This window comes from Papio anubis, chromosome 1 (genome assembly GCF_008728515.1).
Source record: "Papio anubis isolate 15944 chromosome 1, Panubis1.0, whole genome shotgun sequence".
NCBI lineage: Eukaryota > Metazoa > Chordata > Mammalia > Primates > Cercopithecidae > Papio > Papio anubis.
Window position 1 is genome coordinate 16,913,911 of NC_044976.1, and position 18,477 is coordinate 16,932,387.

Sequence of the window (18,477 nt, forward strand, 5' to 3'; positions counted from 1 at the left end):
AATATCTAGAAGCATGACTTTGTGCCCTCTCAGAAGCAGTGCGTTTTCAGATTCTGCCACCTTCCTGCTAGTTTAATGTAACTAACCTATGGCTGGCAACACTTTTGGAAAATAACATTGTTTATTTGATCACGACTCAGTAAACTGGGCTCAGAGCAGTAATTGCCCCAGGGTGTGAGTAACAGATTTTATTTTTATTGATCAGAAAAATGTTTTTTATCTAAAACACATCAAACTTTTAAAAGGCGTAAACAGCAGGATCAAATTGAATTTTCACTCCTTTAAAAAGTGTCTCCTTCAGGAACCCATTCCAAAGATGTCCGACTCTTTGCAGTGGGATACTCAAACCCCAGGTGGATGAGGCATTCCACGGGCGGGGAGGTTGTTTTGGAGCCATAATGAAGACACTGCATTTGCATTTGGGGGCCCTCTGAGTGGCTGAGACATCTGGAAGCAAAAGGGGGAATTTGATGGAGTACCTGTGTTGGTTTAGAGTGTCATTCCTCAACCTCTTGGAACCTGGGCCCCTTGGAACTTGGAACTGTTCAGCTGGCTAGCTGGGGCTTCCAGCACGGGGCCAGGTGTCTGCTGTTGCATAAATACATCTCTATTGAAATTACTGTACAAAACAATCCCAACATACTCACCAACAATCACGTTGGCTTGAAGAGCAAACTGTTTGGAACATTGCACCTTATTGCACAGATCTGGTCGTATGAGAGGACGCAATTCTTTCATTCCTTCAACAAATGTCTGTTGAGCAATTACCATGGGCCAGGCCCTCTTCCGGGCATTGAGGATAAAGCAGTGAATAAAACAGATAAAAATCCTTATCTTCATGGAGCGGAAACATGGTTCCTCCAAGTAATTCAAGAGGGGAGGCTGGAAGACAGCTCATGGAAGAGGTAGGTGTCAGGTGTGGTTCCTGACTTCAGCCTTTTAAAGGCCACTCTCCTGATACTCTGACAGCTCTTTTCCCCTTGTGAATACCAATGACACACCTGATTGCTGAACACAAAGGGAAAAATGGTGAGGAGAAAACGGACTTAGGGAAAGAGCCAGGATGGAGAGAAGGGGTGAAAAGAGGTGATTCCAGAGCCCGGAGCAGGCAGGGAGGCAGGCTTCCAGGCTGTGGTCTGTCAAGAATCTGATGACACAGCCACCATGGCAAGTTGCAGGAGCAGGGGCAGAGAAAGAAGTTCCCCCTCCAAGCTCGCCCCCTTGGCATCGTCTCCACCCTTTCCACGTGAAAAATCCAGGGCTTTGGAGCCCTGAGGGGCTAGGACTTGGCACTGCTCTCTGTCCCTCTTTTTCCACTGTGGTGATGGGTGAGAGGGGTTGTTTGTTTCTCCCTACGCTCTTGTTCCCTTTCACAGAGCAGCATGGTCCTGCTTATTTGCTGTTGCTAGTTTTCTCTGCATTTCTATGGAACAGTGGTTCTCAAATTGTGAACCACCCCCCCCCCACCCCCACCAATAGCAGGGGCAGCATCATCTGGGAACTTGCTGGGAATGAGACTTCCTAGGCTCCCTCATGGGGCCCGACAACCTGTGTTTCCAGAGGCCCTCTAGGTGATTCGGATGCTGCTAACACTTGACAGCTCGTCTAGAAGATGTAGGGAGGTGGCTTGCATTATTTAAAATGCATTCATTGGCTTTGGTGTCTGCCCCACCTGGGTTTGAAAGGAGACTTTGCTGCTTAGCATCTGAGCAAGTCTCCACATCTTTCCGAGTGTTTGAAGGAGTCCTCTTCCCATGAGATGATTGTGAAGATTCTATGAAAGGATGCAGTGCCCACTGACTTCCTGGGACATAGTAAACCCTCAGGAGCCCCCTTCTTTCCTCAGTGGCTGCCTTACCTGACACACGCCAACCATGAAAAGAAGCTGAAAGTGTCCAATAGGCACATGCCGATGGCCTTGGAAAAATCAACCTCACCAACTCTGACAGCAACAGAACCACAGCATCTTAGAATCGCAGAATCTTAAGATGTTAGAACCAAAAAAGGACTATTTAGCCCCACCCAGCCCACCCAGTTTTATGGGTGAAGGAACAGAGGCTCAGAGAGGCCACCTACTCGGCCAAGGTGACAGAGCATGTCAGGGCATCTCTCCTGTCCCCAGCCCGACTGTATGCCGGTGTTGTCCTGGGCTCTGGAGGTGGGGTAATGAATACATCAGATACAGCCCAGGCCCCCTTCTCAGGCTGCCCCTCCCACCTGCTGTCCTGCTCTCTGAATAGCTTTGCAGAGACTCCCAGCCAGGAAGCCAGAATGAGCCCCCGGCTGCTTTTTGTAAACAGCTTTTGAAGTCTCGTTTTCTGTCACAGCTCTTATAACTAGCTCAGAATGGGGCTCATACCTGTGTTCAACCCTGATGTGTTGAGTGAATTCATATCTTGAAGGCATGGCTCTAAGTTCGAGTCTTTCTTTCACTTCTTCTCTCAGTGGTGTTTCGGGGGGCAGGAGTCTGGGCAGCGGGGAGATGAAGCAGGCCCCAGGATCGCTCCCCTGATCAGGGCAGGTGACGGCCCTCACTTAGCCTCCCATCTGCCCACCAGCATCCCTGCACCAGGAGCTGGTTCCAAGCCAGGTCCGCTCAGGACCAAGTTTTCCAGGGTTGGGGCCTCCGCCTGACATAATACGTAACAGTAATTAAGAAATAAGCCACCTCGCCCAGCTTCACAGCGATCATTTGGCTAAGTAACTACCATGGTCCAGTGCCTCAAAAATCACCATTAGAGTACGCTCCTTATGGCCATAAAATTTCTTGTTTTCTGCCTTTCACCAGCCTCCCCCTGCCATCTTCGCCTTGCTTTATTTATACATTCGTCCTCAAACAATGGCAATAAACTCTTTCCCAGAGTGTTGCAAATCAGAAATTTGTCCACATTTTTCCACCACCTTCCACTGTGGACCTGCTCTGCCTGGGAACGGCCCAGCCAGGCCAGCTGGAGAGGGCTGGGTTGCTGTAGATTGATGGGGGCACGACAGGATGGGGTTGCTGGGGAGAGAGGGTGGGGAGGGGGCCAGCGGGAGAATGCACCATGAAAGGCCTCTCGCTGCCCAGCGACCAGCCCGAGACACAAGGGGCCCATGAGTGGCGGGGGGAGGGGAGGGGAAGTTGGGGGAGGAGAGGGGAAGGGAAGGATAAGGCTTCCCCACCCCCTTCTCCTAAGAGGAAAAGAGGGGGATTGGGGGATCCCAGGAGGCAGGGTAGGCCCCAGGCCGAATGGGAGGGTGATGAAATTGGTCCTTCCCCTCCCCCACAGGAAGCAGATGATCTCAGGGCATCCTGTAGCTCATGCTGCACACCACACAGCTTAGGATCCTTAGGATCGTACCCCTTTCCGAAACTCCTCAGCACCCCCACCAGTCAATGATCCTTTCTCCAGCAACAGGCATTGTTGAAAGCCAGCCGCACTGTATGCCCGGCACTGTCCTGAACCCTGGAGATGGGGTTTATTCTTCAGATACAGCCCAGGCCCCTTCTCAGGCTGTTCTTTGAGATCCAGGAAGACCCCTTGGTTTTAGGGGTAGGGAAAATGCGACTCAGAGAGGGGTTTAGACTCAGCAAAGGTCACACAGCAAGTTGGAGGTAAAGTCAGGGACAAACTTCAGGGTTTCAACCCCAATCCCCCTCGTCTTTACAACCAGCCCACAGGCTCCTCTGGGCCACGTGAAGAGTCCTCTCATCTAAATGGGGCGTGCTGATTGACTGTAGGTGATTTGGGGGACACTTCCGCCATGATAACTCATGTTTTAATCTGGCGTTCCTGGAGGCAGTAACAGGGGAAATAACCAAGTTGATGGCTTTGGTGTTGGTGTCTCCAGAGCACCGGTGAAGTCTGTTTCATTGGGCGGGCTTCTCAGGTGGAGATTTTTCTAAGGGGGGCGGCATGGCCTCCATTATAGCAACTGCCCCAGTGGTGGGCGTGTTGGGCTTGTGTTTCCAGCGATCCTGCTTGACTTTCTCATCAGCACTCCAGGACCGGCGCACAGCATGCCCATCTTTCGAAGAGCACGTCTCTTTCACGGTGGCAGGATCCTGAGACCCCTAGTTCCCGTCGTGATGAACATTAACTGCTGTAGCTTTTGTTAGTGTGGTTTGTGAGGCACAGCTGGATGCTTGGTAAACACCTGTGGGGCACATGCTTCTCTGTACACCTTGCTAGGTGCACAGAATGTCAGGTTTCAGAGTTTTCCTGGGAGGCCTATTTGAAGGAAGATAGAAGTGTGGGGATAGACGGGAAACTGGAAGGATAGAAATAACTCCAGAGGGAAAAGAAACTGGTACAGAGTCCTGGGGGAGAAGCTCCAACTTTGGGGAAGCTTAATCAGTTCTTCTTGCTGTGCGTGTGATGACGAGGGTGGCTTCTTTATTTAACTGATGGCTACAGTTCCTATAGACTGTGATTAAAAGCATTCTAGCCAGGCACAGTGACTCACGCCTGTAATCCCAGCACTTCGGGAGGCTGAGGTGGGCAGATCACGAAGTCAGGAGTTCAAGACCAGCCTGACCAATATGGTGAAACCCTGTCTCTACTAAGCATACAAGAATTAGCGAGCCGTCGTGGCATTCGCCTATACTCCCAGCTACTCAGGAGGCTGAGGCAGGAGAAACGCTTGAACCCGGGAGGTGGAGGTTGCATTGAGCCAAGATCACGCCACTGCACTCCAGCCTGGGTGACAGAGTGAGACTCTATCTCAAAAAAGAAAAAAAGAAAAAGAAAAAGAAAGAAAAGTAAAGAAAAGAATCATTGAGCCAGGCACAGTGCCTCACGCCTGTAATCCCAGCACTTTAGGAGGCCGAAGCAGGTGCATCATCTGAGGTTGAGAATTCAAGACCAGCCTGACCAACATGGAGAAACCCCTTTTCTACTAAAAATACAAAATTAGCCGGGCGTGGTGGCGCACGCCTGTAATCCCAGCTACTCGGGAGGCTGAGGCAGGAGAAACGCTTGAACCCGGGAGGTGGAGGTTGCAGTGAGACAAGATCGTGCCATTGCACTCCAGCTTGGGCAACAAGAGCAAAACTCCGTCTCAAAAAAAAAAAAAAAAATCCTAGAATGATAGGAACTGCAGAGATGTTCTTAGTCACCCTGCCCTCGAGCAATGCCCAGTATAATAAAAAATAGAGTTTCCACCCTCGAGGAACTCCCAGTCTTATTATAAAGGCACATCTCTACCCTGGGCTGTCCTCAGTTTGATGGGGAGATGGACTTTCCACACATATCCACATATCCACTGAAAGCTAATTATTAGTCTCTAGCAGGAGTTGATACCAAGGGCTGAGGGGACGGCACGGGCAGCAAATGCCACAGGGATTCAAGCAGAGTTCTCTGGATGTGGCAGTCTTGGAGGGTTTCATGGACTATGTGGCCTTCATGTCCAGACTGGGAGGATGGTGGGGTTAGACCACAGGAACGAATTTGAAGACAACATCCCAGGGCACAAGCCGGTATGGAGGCCGGAAGTGGCTCTGCAGGGGGGGCATGTTTGAGCCGGTGCCGGGGACCTGGCACGGCAGGCTCAGAAGTGCCACCTCGATGGTTAAGAGGGCACTGGGACCGGTGCCTGGCCTTCACTGTCATTCTGCCATTGAGTTACTTAACCCCTTTGAGCCTCAGTTTCCTCACCTGTAAAATGGGGCTAATAGAAGTACTGATGAACATTGTAGTGAGGTGATGTGACTTGCTACAGGAAAGGTGCTTCGTAAGGTCAAAGCACACTAGCAGTGGTTTGAATGCTTCTTCCCCTGTGGCCTTCACACCCAGCCCCACCGGAGGACACTGCATGGGTTCACAGAGCCCCGTCTTCAGGGTAGAGTGAGCCCCAGGTTTAAGTCCTTCTTCATGGCTGAGCCCGGAAGCAGGGAGTTACATGGGCAGAGGGAGGAGGCCGAAAGCCATTTTCCATCTCCACCTCCAAACAACTTTCCAACTGGACACAGCCCCTCTGTTTCCCAGGGCTCCAGTACTGTGGAGGGGTGAGGGCATAGGGAGGCGGAGAAGGAGGGTCCCACAGGCTTGGCCTCTCAGGCATGTGGTCCTTTCACAGTCGCTCTGTGGGGCGCGGATGGGTGATCGGGCTGCCTTTTCCTCGCCATGTCGGGCAGCTTCCTCTGGCCACTGGAGCCCCAGCTACTGCTCTTTCCCCTCTGCTGATTTTGAGACCTCTCCTTAGGCCTCCCCTGCTCCAGCTTCCTGGGCATCTGTCTTCCTCTGGCCCCTTAGTGCCTCCAGCGTTTATGCTACAGCTGAATCACTTACCTGAGACCACCTGGCCCCTTCTCTGTAGGTACATTTTGCATCCAGGACAGATTTCTGGGGAAAGGATGGGATGGGATGGACGTGGGGTCTGTGGGCATGGCTTGGGGTGTGCAAAGCCTCCACCGTGGAAGAATAAGGAAAGGATGACAAACGCGTGTTCATTCATTCAGTCATTTGCTCATTCATTCGTCCGTGCATTCATTCCTTTGTGTTTTGTGCAAGGCAAATGTGCTTGCCTCTGAGGGACACAGAAGTAAAATAGGTCCACGTTACATGGAGGGGCCAATAATAACAATAGCAGCAATAATAACAGCTAACATGGATTGGGTGCTTACTGAGTACCTGGAACTGTTCTTGCCTTGCAGTAATTCCTTTCTTTCCTTTCATCTTTGTGCATGACAACTCTATGGGGTTGGTACTATTCTTGTCCTCATTTTACAGATGAGGAAATTGAGTCCCAGAGGAATGAAGTCACTTTCCTAGGTTAGTGGGGGTAGTCGTATCAAGGGTACCCCATTCTGTGTGTTTCTCTGGGTTCCCTCCCCTGGAGCCACACCAGTACCCTGGGGAGTAGGCAGGGTGGTAGCTCTTATTCCCAGGGGATGGATAAGCAGATGGAGATTCCAAGAGGACAAGTGACAAGTGACATGCTCAGGGTCACACCGTAGGTCATGGATGAGCCCAGAGTGCCAGCTCTCCACCTGCCAGGCTTCCATTTTGAAGGAGAGGAGAGACTGGGTCTGGGAGTGGTGGCTGGCAGGCTGGCTAGCCCAGGAGTGCCTGTCACACACAAGACTGGGAGCTCAGCCTCCATCCAATTTTCCTCACCTCCCCTCCTCCTTTCTGTCTCCCATCACTCTTGCCCTTTAGAGATAACAAGAATGAGGCTTAGGACTTAAATATACCTGGGAGTTATGGCTGGTGGGAAGCAGATTCCAAACTCAAACCCAGGTCCATCTGACCCCACTGCCTCTACTCTTCTCACCTCTCCCCCAGTGCCAGCCCTTGCTACCTCCACCACACTCTGTGAGACAGGACCAAGCGGGCAAGCCCTTCAGGAGCAGCCTAGTGACCTCTGCTCTGCCCAGCACAATCGTTGCTCTCCCTACTGCTTAAATAACTTGGGTGAGTAAATGATTGAAATAACCCACGAGAGAAGTGGATGAGAACTAGCGAGCAATTTCAAGATGGACTTAAAGTCACAGGAAGAGTGTAAAAGATTCTGAGCCAGGTGTGGTGGCTCACGCCTGTAATCCCAGCACTTTGGGAGGCTGAGGTGGGCAGATCACTTGAGGTCAGGAGTTTGAGACCAGCCTGACCAACATGGTAAAACCCAGTCTCTACTAAAAATATGAAGTTAGCCGGTTGTGGTGGTGCATGCCTGTAATCCCAGCTACTCGGGAGGCTGAGGCAGGAGAATTGCTTGAACCCAGGAGGCAGAGTTTGTGGTGAGCTGAGATTGCACCATTGCACTCCAGCCTGGGTAACAAAGCAGGACTCCGTCTCAAAAAAAAAAAAAAAAAGATTTGACACTGAGCTCCTCTTAGAGTAGGCCTGCCCCTGCCCCCCAAGGTGCCCTCTTAAAATGTCCCACCTCGTCCTCCTCACTAATCCACAGCTGCCACCCCTTCCAAAACTCCATATTAGCTGCACAGGACACCAGCATGATAAAGAGACTGAGTTGGAAGGGTCCTCATGACATCTTCAGCTTCAACCTCTTGCTTCATCTTCCATATGTGCTTTGTGCTTGGTACACAGCTTGGTGCAGAAGAAAGAGCTCTGGGTCTGCCACAAGAATACAGGGCTCTGAATTCTGTCCGTGCAACTACACAGTACCATTTCAAGCGGTACTACTTCCTTCTTCCTAGAAAGGCTTCTTCCTGGCAGGAATGTATACACAGTGCCCTCTAGTGTCTAAGGACAGTACCATGCTGCTAGCACAAAGCCAGGATCAGAGAATGCCCCACTGCAGTTTCCCCTTGCATCAAATTTTATTTTATTTTATTTATTTTTATTTTTATTTTTTTATACGGAGTTTCATTCTTGTTGCCTGGTCTGGAGTGCAATGGTGCAATCTCCGCTTACTGCAACCTCCACTTCCCAGGTTCAAGTGATTCTTCTGCCTCAGCCTCCAGAGTAGCTGGGATTACAGGCATGCACCACCATGTCTAACTAATTTTGTATTTTTAGTAGAGACGGGGTTTCACTATGTTCATCAGGCTGGTTTCTCGAACTCCTGACCTCAGGTGATCCACCCGCCTGGGCCTCCCAAAGTGCTGGGATTACATGTGTGGGCCACTAGGCCCAGCTGGGCTTAGAATTTAAAAATCCGGCCTGGTGGGGTTCGATGGGAGCTCCCTGGAGAAGAAAAAGTTTTGTCAAGTTTTGTGAACAAGGGAGAGTCCAACTGTGGCTTTCCTAAAGACACTCTCCTCCCTCCCTCCTCTCCCTGAGTTGGGAGAGTGAAATTGAACCTGTGGGCTTCTCTCAGTCACTGGGAGACAGCGTAGGATTTGGAGTCAGACAGAGCCTATTTGGATCCTCATGTTGCCAATGCTTCCCGGCCCCCAGGAGGCCTCTGGGGCAGCCAGAGGACCTGGCCACGGAGCCTGAGGCCTGGGTTCTGGTTAGGGGCCGGCGGGACCCTTCAGATGTCAGCATGGAGGGGTCTTGCCCTTTGCCTGCTGTTGGGCCCCATGGAGGGGGAGGAGCCATGTCGCCCCCTTTCTAGAATCCCCTTTGAGAAGAAGCAAGAAGTGCTCCCCACTGAATCAATGCCACCTCACCCTGTCTTCTTCCCAGTAGAGAATTGGGGGTGTGGGGAGCAGCCTGAAGTGGGTGGGACTCCAGTCCTGGAAAACCCCACATTAGAATCCCCACCTTCCACCTTCTGGACAGTGGCCCTGGGCAAGTCCCTGAGACTCAGCTCCTGTCCCCTCCTCTGGGGCCAGCAACTTGGCTGTGTAACCTTGGTCCAAGGGTTGGAGATAATGGACTCCCCAGATGTGCTGTGGTCTTAAGGCATACCCGGCCCCTCCTAGGCCTGCCTGGGAAGGGGAGAGAGAAGGTACTGCTGGGCTGTGGGGGCAGGGTAGGCAGGACCTGGGGAGTTGATGGAGATCCCATCTGTCAAGGACGGGTCTCAAGGGGAAGGTGCAGAGACCCCTCTCTACTCCTGTACCCTCACTCAATCCCCTTCTCCACCTGTCCCTGCACTACTGCCCAGCTGTCTGGATGGGGCAGGGCACCTGGCTGGGGTCCCTGTTCACCAGGACAGGAGAGTACATGTGTGGGGGAAGAGGCTGGGGGTAAGGAGAGTGGTCAGGTACAGCCAGAAACCAGAGCAGGGCTAACTGGTTAGACAGCTGGCTCAGTGGCTCCATCCAGGACCTGACCTCCCCTCCACCCATCTCCCCTGCACCCCTAGAGTAGGGCTGGGTTGATTTCACCTTTGAACTCCCAGATACTGGGACTGAGTGAGTACACAGACACATTTGAAATGAATCAAGCGTGGATAGTTTTGCTCTGTCCCAGCAATGAGAATGCAGCTATGGATACCTTAGACCCAGAGAGAGGAGAGCACCGAGGAAGGCTTACCTGTCCCCAGCACTGTTGTTTTTCTACATTTCGTTTTCTTTGAACATTCAGTTGTTACCAACCCAGCACTACTTTATGTGCTGTAAGATACCAACTCATTTTATCATCCATTCACTCATGCAACAAATATTTGAGTGTCCACTTTGTGCTGAGCATTGGAGATTCGGCAACGAACAAAAGGACAGTCAAGAATGCCCATTGGCCAGGTGCGGTGGCTCATGCCTGTAATCCCAACACTGTGGGAGGCTGAGGTGGGTGGATCATCTGAGGTCAGGAGTTTGAGACCAGCCTGGCCAACATGGCAAAACCCTGTCTCTGCTAAAAATACAAAAATTAGCCAGGTGTGGTGGCAGGTGCCTATAATCCCAGCTACTTGGGAGGCTAAGGCACAAGAATCACCTGAGCCTGGGAGGCGGAGGTTGCAGTGAGCTGAGATCAAGCCACTGCACTCAAGCGTGGGCAACATAGGGAGACTGTCTCAAATAATAATAATAATAATGTCCATCCTTGTGGAGTATGCAGTGGGTAGTGGACGGGTGCTGGGGACAGATGACGAAACAGAATACATAGCACGTCTGACTGTGATATGTGCTGAGGGAGGGTTGGGGGTGTCTCTGCTATTATCTGTGTTTTGCACATGTGGGGGCCACAGAATTCAGCCAGACTGAGCCCGGAGTCTGTGCTCCTCAGTGCCCACTCTCCTTGGCCTTACCAGCTGCAAACTGCAGGAGTTCACCGGGCCATGAGGAGGGCGGGAGGGGGCGTGGGCAGAGGGCACAGCTTGTGCAAAGGCCTGCCATTGCTGGGGGAGAAGGTGGTGGCTGGAGTCCAGGAAGAGATGGGGTGGGCAGACGCCAGGACAGGTTCCAAGCTAACAGGGGCTCAGGATCTCCTGGCCTCAGTGCTGGGCTGGCTGCATGGGAGCCATGAAGGGAGAGGAGCGGAGATTAAGGACAGTGCTGGCTGGGTGTGGTGCCCAACACTGAGATGAGCACCCAAAAGGAGTGTGCGCAGAGGAGGCGGACTGTAGTGGGACACTTCATCCTCTCCTGGGCCCCCAGGGAGGTTTAACTTGGAGTCCAAGCCCCTGCCTCTCGGTCCGATCCCCCGTCGCCTTGTCCTTGTGTGCGGTCTGACTCCCGCAGCCATGCCCAAGCCCAACGCACCGTGCGCTAGTTACAGCTGAGTGGTTCCCTCGGAGGGGCAGGGAGGGCTCCTGCCATGGCCCCGGTTTGCTGGGCCCCCAGCTGAGCTGTAAATGACTTTTCCATTTTCTGAGACCTGCGCCCAGGCCTGTTTGGTATTCAGGGAGGCCTGGCCCACTCTCGCCAGCTCTCAGCTCTGCCCGAATTACTTGATTAAAACGCATATCAACTATTATGTGATTCGTTTCTCTGCCACAGCTCCACGCCGGGGCCTATGTTAAACTGTAATAAAAGCTGGGTTGGGAGTCTGCTGGAGAGGAGAGCACAGGAGCACGAGTGGGAGGGTTTCTGGGGGGTGTGAGGGAGGCTGAGAGAAGGACCCCAAACCTCAGGGTCACTGCCGGCCTCCACTGATCTGGGGTGAGTGATTTAGAGATGGGTCAGCTGCTTCCTGGTCCTCTGTGAGCTGGGTAGGTCCAGAGATTGTGGTCACTTTAGTTCAAGGCTTTTCCTCTGGCAAAAGATGGAGGAGGGAAAGGGTGGGGATGGAAGAGAAGCCACATTGGTTTTTGGGATCAGAAATGGAATTTTCCATCACCCGGGAACTTGCTGTAGCCAAATTGGCCTTCTCTGGACTGGACTGGGAGTCCCGAGTCCTGGGTTTACTTTGCAGCCTCACTGCCCTGGGACTCCACTGAGTATCTGTAAAATGGGGATAACAGTGCCTGCCTTCCCCTCCCCTTATTGGGAGAGACTGTATTGGGACAACAAAAGGCCTTGTAAACTGTAGAGCGCTGTGCACAAGTGCAAGGGGGTGACTGCTGCAGTGTGTCAGAGTTCAAGAGGAACATTGTGATTGCTCTGCCAAGCTCTATTCATTCAAGAGGCCTTTACTGAGCACGTGCTATGTCCCAGGTGTAGTCCCTGCCGCACTCAAGGATCTCCCAGCCCAATGAGACCCATAGAACCATAAACGGTTGAGTTCAGTGTCTCCTGATGAGCTTTGAGAACCCCAAGTGGGGGGGACTGAAATCACCTTGGATGGGCCCAGGAAGCCTTGCTGGGGGAGGTGACCCAAGAGCTGGATGGTGCTGGATGAGCACTCCCAGGAAGAGGGAAGGCGCTCTGAGCAGAGGAAGCTCGTGTTCAAAGGCATCAAGGCAAGACCCATCTGGCTCACTCACTCACAGAAGCTGTGAGTGACTGGACAGGGAACTGCATGGGATGGTGCGGTGAATGGGGGGACACATGGGTAGGGCCCATGGTGGTTGAGGCCTTGCTGGCATGGCGGAGGCTTCCTGGCACACGCTGGCAGTCAGTGATGGCTTCCAGAGGTCAGTGGCTGTGAAAGGAGGCTTTGAAGGGAGAGGCAAAGGCTGGGGGAGAGATGACGAGAGCTGCCCCCAGCAACCTTCCATCCATCACCATCACCATCACCATCACCTCAGCCTGGGCTTGACTCTGCCTGGAGCTGAACTTGCTCCTGCCCACCCCCAAGCTTTGACAACCCAAACGGCTCCCAGCACCTCCCGCCCCTCATTCTGTCCCGAGGCTCTGCTTCTCTAATGAGTCACAAGCTGCCTTGATGTTTTACGTCTGTCCTGCGCCCTGGTTCATCTGGCAGTGTTTCCTCCACTGGACTGGAAAATCCCCAGAACAGGGGTGATACCTCCTCTATCAGACTGGGAGCTTCCTAAAACAGAGGCTGTTTCTCCCCCATGAGATTGGGAGGTCTCTCAGGTAGGAGCTGCAATTCTCCTTTGCTCAGTATGGACCGCCCCACATCCGTAATTAGAGACAGGATCCAGGAACCCAGAGAGAGCGTCTCTCCCTGTATCCTTCTCTTTTGGGACAATCTCCAGACCAGCACTCCCTGGGACCATCCATTCCTTAGCTGTTTGAGAGTGCGAGGGCAGGAGCCCAGGCTGGCCATGAGGCTGCTCCCCCACTGCACACCCCGAATCTGGCTGCCGTTTAATGAATGCATTCCCATGTTCACTCCCCCACATCCCTATCCCCGAACCAGCTGCCCAGGCTTCAGCAAGGTACCAGCTTTTGGTGCACAGAAGACTCAGCCCCAACCAGCAGGGCCTCTGTGGCCAATTCCACCTAATCCTGTTGATTAACTCTGAGGCTAAATGGTTTCCAGGGGTGGGGAGTGGGAAGGGCACCCCAAGAAAGTGGGGGTGCAGCAAGCTGAAGTGAGGTTGATTGGTGGCAGTGGGGCTCTTTGTGTCCCTTCTAACGCTGCTTTGGCCCTGTACTTCCTACCCTGTTTCCTTTTCTGTCATCACCACCGTCATTGTCCTCATCATCAACAATAGTAATAGCCTTCATGGGTCCTTGAAGTTGCAAATTACTCCCATCATCTTTATTTTATTTTATTTCATTATTATTTTTTATTTTTATTTTTTGAGACAGAGTCTTGCTCTGTAGCCCAGGCTGGAGTGCAGTGGCCGGATCTCAGCTCACTGCAAGCTCCGCCTCCCGGGTTCACGCCATTCTCCGGCCTCAGCCTCCCGAGTAGCTGGGACTACAGGCGCCCGCCACCTCGCCCGGCTATTTTTTGTATTTCTTAGTAGAGACGGGGTTTCACCGTGTTAGCCAGGATGGTCTCGATCTCCTGACCTCGTGATGCGCCCATCTCGGCCTCCCAAAGTGCTGGGATTACAGGCTTGAGCCACCGCGCCCGGCCTCATTATTATTTTTTATTTTTATTTTTTGAGACAGAGTCTTGCTTTGTTGCCCTGGATGAAGTGCAGTGGCGTGATCTCAGCTAACTGCAATCTCCACCTCCCAGATTGAAGTGATTCTCCTACCTCAGCCTCTCAAGTAACTGGGATTACAGGCGCGCACCATCATGCCCGGCTAATTTTCATCTTTTTAGCAGAGACGGGGTTTCACTATGTTGCCCAGGACTGTCTTGAACTCCTGACCTCAGGTGGTCCACCTGCCTCAGTCTCCCAAAGTGCTGGGATTGCATGCGTGAACCACCACACCAGGCCCCATCATCTTTATTTCACTCCATTGTCAAAGCCATCTAGGGAGGCATACAAGGATGTATTGTTATCTTCATTTTTATAGCTGAGGAAACCAAGGTCCTGAGAAGGGGAGCGACTTGTCCAAGACCACACAGCTAGGGAAAGATAGAGCCCACAAGCCAGGTCTCAGGCTGCCGAGACCAGGACTCCTGATCAGGCCAGGGCTGTCCCAGAGGGCCCTCAAACTCCCTCCCAATCTGTCCCTTCCTGCCATTTCCTCTCCAGGGCTTACTGGTTGCGTGTCCTCCATCCAAGTGACTGAACCTCTGTGAGCCTCGGTATACCTGTTTGTAAAAGAGTCAATAGTCCCAGCTTCACAGACCTATGAAGGCTGGCACAGAAGTTTCTAAAATGGGGGTCTCTTCCCCTGAGCTTGGCCAAGGCGGGTGGTGGAAGCTCTTTTTCAGGGGTTGAAGTCACAAACAAAGTGCAATTCTGTTCTCTTGAGATCTCTCTGGATCTCAGTGGACAGCGAGACAGAGCTCTGCCCTCCCCACTCAGTGTCCAGAGGGTTGTTATGGCAACCTCCAACATCCCAGAGGATCATGCCAGATCCTCTCGGACAAGAGACCTATGGGCCCTGCTTGGCCTTCCCCAGTCTGGGCTTCGGTCTGGGCATCTCTCTGGATCCACAGAGTTCCCCAAATCCCTGCAGAATAAGGAGTGGGAAGGACAAGGAGACAGGAAGGAATTAGACCTAGAACTCCAATGGTGAGTCTAGAAAGCTGCCGGTGACTTGCAGGACTGAGGGGTCTGCTGACGCATGAGAGGGCACCGAGGCCGGGGCTCGGCAGAAGCACCTTGAATTTTATCTATCAGTGGCATAAAGCAAATGTTGGTCCTTTACTAACTGCAGTCATGATTTTGGTCACAACTCTATATCTTGTCCTATTATTTCCTCAATATTTTACTATATCCAAAAGCACCTTTAAAAACCGAATTCAAGGATACTAATGCTCTTATAAATGGAAAATGAGTATCATTTCCTATAAATAGATGGGAACCATAAAAACCATAAATAGCATAAAAACAAGCAACGTTGTTAAATTCTACCTAGAGACTTGCACATGGGAAGCTGTGAGCTTGGGGCCTGCCCTCTCTTTGTTAAGAAGAGAGAAAAACTGTGTTAATGACTGTCTCAGACTGTGCTGGCCTCAGTGGGGCCACCAGCCACGCGTGACTATGTGAATTTGAATTAAAATTAAATACAATGAAAGATGAAGTTCTTCAGTTGCAGTAGGGAAGTTTCAGATGCTCAAAACCCCATGTAGCTAGTACTGCCACAATGAACACTGCGAATCTACAACGTTTCCATCATCGCAGAAACTCTTACTGGACAGCGCTGCTCTAGAACTGAATGGAGACTCAGTCAGATTAGTATTTCTAGGCCAGGCGCGGTGGCTCACACCTGTAATCCCAGCAATTTGGGAGGCTGAGGCTGGCGGATCACCTGAGGTCAGGAGTTCAAGACCAAAGTTGGAGACCAGCCTGGCCAACATGGCGAAACCCCGTCTCTGCTAAAAATACAAAAATTAGCCGGCCGTGATGGCATGTGCCTGTAGTCCCAGCTACTCGGGAAGATGAGGCACAAGAATCATTTGAACCCAGGAGGTGGAGGCTGCAGTGAGCAGAGATGGCACCACTGCACTCCAGCCTGGGCGACAGAGCAAAACTCCATCTCAAAAATAAAAAATAAAAAAGATTAGGATTTCCCCCAGGACAAGCCTGTGCCTCCTCCGTCAGACTGGGGCTTTCCGAGGGTAGGGCCTGTGTCTGCCCTCTGACCTCTGTGAGGTCAGACCTCACAGCTCTGAGGACAGTCTCTGCCCAGAGATTGCACTCCCTACAACTCTGGTCCCCATCCCACTGAGCTCCTCTCTGAGCTTAAGTGTCCTCACTGGAGAGCTGAATCTGGTGCCCCATTCCCCATCCATGGGCTGGCCTCCCTGCCTGATTCCTTCTTCTGAAGCCCCAAGGGCTGGCTTTCTCAGTCGCCATCAGAACAGTGAGGTTATGCAGTGCATTTCAGGAATTGAATCCTTGGCGTTAGTTGTATTTGGCTCTGAGCCCCAGACATGGTGGGGAAGGGCCCCCAGAATGGCAACTGTGCCCACCGTGGTCTCCCTACAGCGACTGGGGGTCTGGGTAGCTGGCAGCCCCGGCAGGAAAGGCAAGGGCAGAGGAGGGGGTTAGATCTGACCCCAGGTCTCTGCCCTTGGGGATGAGGCAGGCCACGATGAAGGCAGGACTCCCTTGCAATCCGTTCCTTTGCTGTATGGCACGGCGTCATAGTCAGAGACCACCTGGCACTGGCCAACAAAAAGCAAGGATAACTTCCCAACGGACAAGATAGCAGGATGGAAGCAAGGGGGTCCAGGGCAGAGAGGCATTGCCAAGATGGATGACCCTCCAGGTGCATGACCTCCCACACCCCCGGGCCACACCCACCAGCTTCCTGGCTATGAATGTGACCCCATGATTAAATTACCCAGCATGCCTTTTGACATGCCAGGCCTTTGCATGTGCTCTCCCCTCTGCCTGCAGTGCCTTTCCCTTCACCTCCACTTAACATCTAAGGCTGTACTAGTTTCTCTTTTTGTTTTTGTTGAGGGGAGGAGGGGGTTGTCCCTTGGGGGAGGGGTCTAGGCCTATTCATGTAATTAACACTTGAAGTGATTGGGAGGAAGGGATCTTTGTATTGGTGGAAGGGGTCAGGGCAGGGAGCAGTGTTTGAGTGCACCTCACATTACCCTTCTAGGACTCAGTTTCTCCCATCTCTGATGCAAGCACAAGGTCTCCCAAACTCTTCTAGCTTGACTCAGGTTGAGTGCGCTAAGCCCAAGGCTCAGGTCCTACCTTGCCCACTGCATATAGCCTCTTCAGGTGCATAGCAAATACTCAATAAATGCTTTGGGGGAGGGAGTGAATGAGTCAATGACAAAAAATAAAAGTGCTTCCAGGAATACCAGAGATGGCGAAGGAGAGGAAAGGGGAGAAAGAAATGAAGGCAAAAGAGAAAAAGGAGGAAGAGGAGTGGGGAGGAAGGAAGGTAGCCTCTGAGTGTCTGCTCTCTTTTCCATCTTCCTTTCTGCTTCCTCTTCTCCATGCTCCCCGTGGCTCCCCAGGGGCTGCTGAGGGGCAGCTTCAGAACCCTAGCTGGGAGATGCCCTGCTAGCATCCCCTCTGCTGGGTCAGAGATGGGCAGGAGCCACAGGATTGATGGGGACAGGGAGCTGGTTCCTGGGTATCTCAGTCCCAACAGCTAAGGAGGCTGAGCAGGGGCTTCCTGCAGCCTCCCTAACTTGGGCCCAGGGCTGAAGCAGATTCCTGGCCTGATAACCCCAACCAGGCCTGGGAAGTGAGCTGGCTCCAACCTTCTGGGCTCTCCAGGCCCAGGAAGCAAAAGGCCTTCACCTACCCCCAGTCTCCATGGTGGAAATTAGTGGGGATGATGGGATGGGGTCCACAGCCTTGACCAAGGTCATTCAGGTGAGGTCTCCTCTAGCCTACGGGGAACACTTACATGACCCTGGGACATCCCAGAGAGAGCTTGTCAGTGGAAGTCACCTAATCCAAACCCTTCATGTCACAAATGGGGAAAGTGAGGCCCAAGGAGGGGAGGTGGCCTTCCCAGGGTCACTGGCATTTAGGAGCAGAGTCAGGCCTGGAATCTAAGCTTCTTGATGGGCAGCTCCGGACGTATGCACTTTTTCTCTTTTTGAGACAGGGTCTTGCTCTGTTGCCCAGGATGAAGTATGGTGGTGTGATTGGCTTACTGTAACCTGGAACTCATGGGCTCGAGTGATTCTCCCACTTCAGTCTCTTGAGTATCTGGGACTACAGGCATGCACGTCCACACCAAGCTAATTTTCTTACTTTTTTTCTGGAGGTGGGGTCTTGCTATGTTGTCCAGGCTGGTCTTGAACTCCTGGGCTCAAGACCTGGGCTCAAATAATCCTCCTGCCTCAGCCTCCTGGGCTCTAGCAATCCTCCTACCTCAGCCTCCCAACATGCTGGGATTACAGGCATGAGCCACCATACCTGGATGCCTTTTTCTTAAAGTCAGGATTATTGAGGTATAGTTAATATACAGTAAAAGTCTGCCCTTTTAATTGAGAATATAGCTCTATGGATTTTGTCAAACATATCTCACCACGAAACCATCCCTTGAGTCTTATGTCATGGACATCCTTGCATGTCAGTGGAAATAAACAAAATGCCCAACCAGAGGGGACTGTTTTGTTGTTGTTGTTGTTTGTTTGTTTGTTTGTTTGTTTTTCCCTAAAGGGAAAGATTTTGCAAGAAAGTAAGCAATACTCTAGGGTTGGGCATGGAGGTTGCGTCCCATCCTTCACATTGATAAACGATGCTAGGGTGAACATCCTTCTATCTTGTGCTTGGGAGGAGTCTGATCCTCAGTGCAGT

General features: G+C 52.1%; 1 protein-coding gene across 6 annotated transcripts in view; it reads left to right on the forward strand.

Moving 5' to 3' along the window:
• PAX7 (paired box 7) overlaps positions 1 to 18,477 on the forward strand; it is a 74,523-nt gene that overhangs the window by 43,394 nt on the left and 12,652 nt on the right. The window lies entirely within an intron of this gene.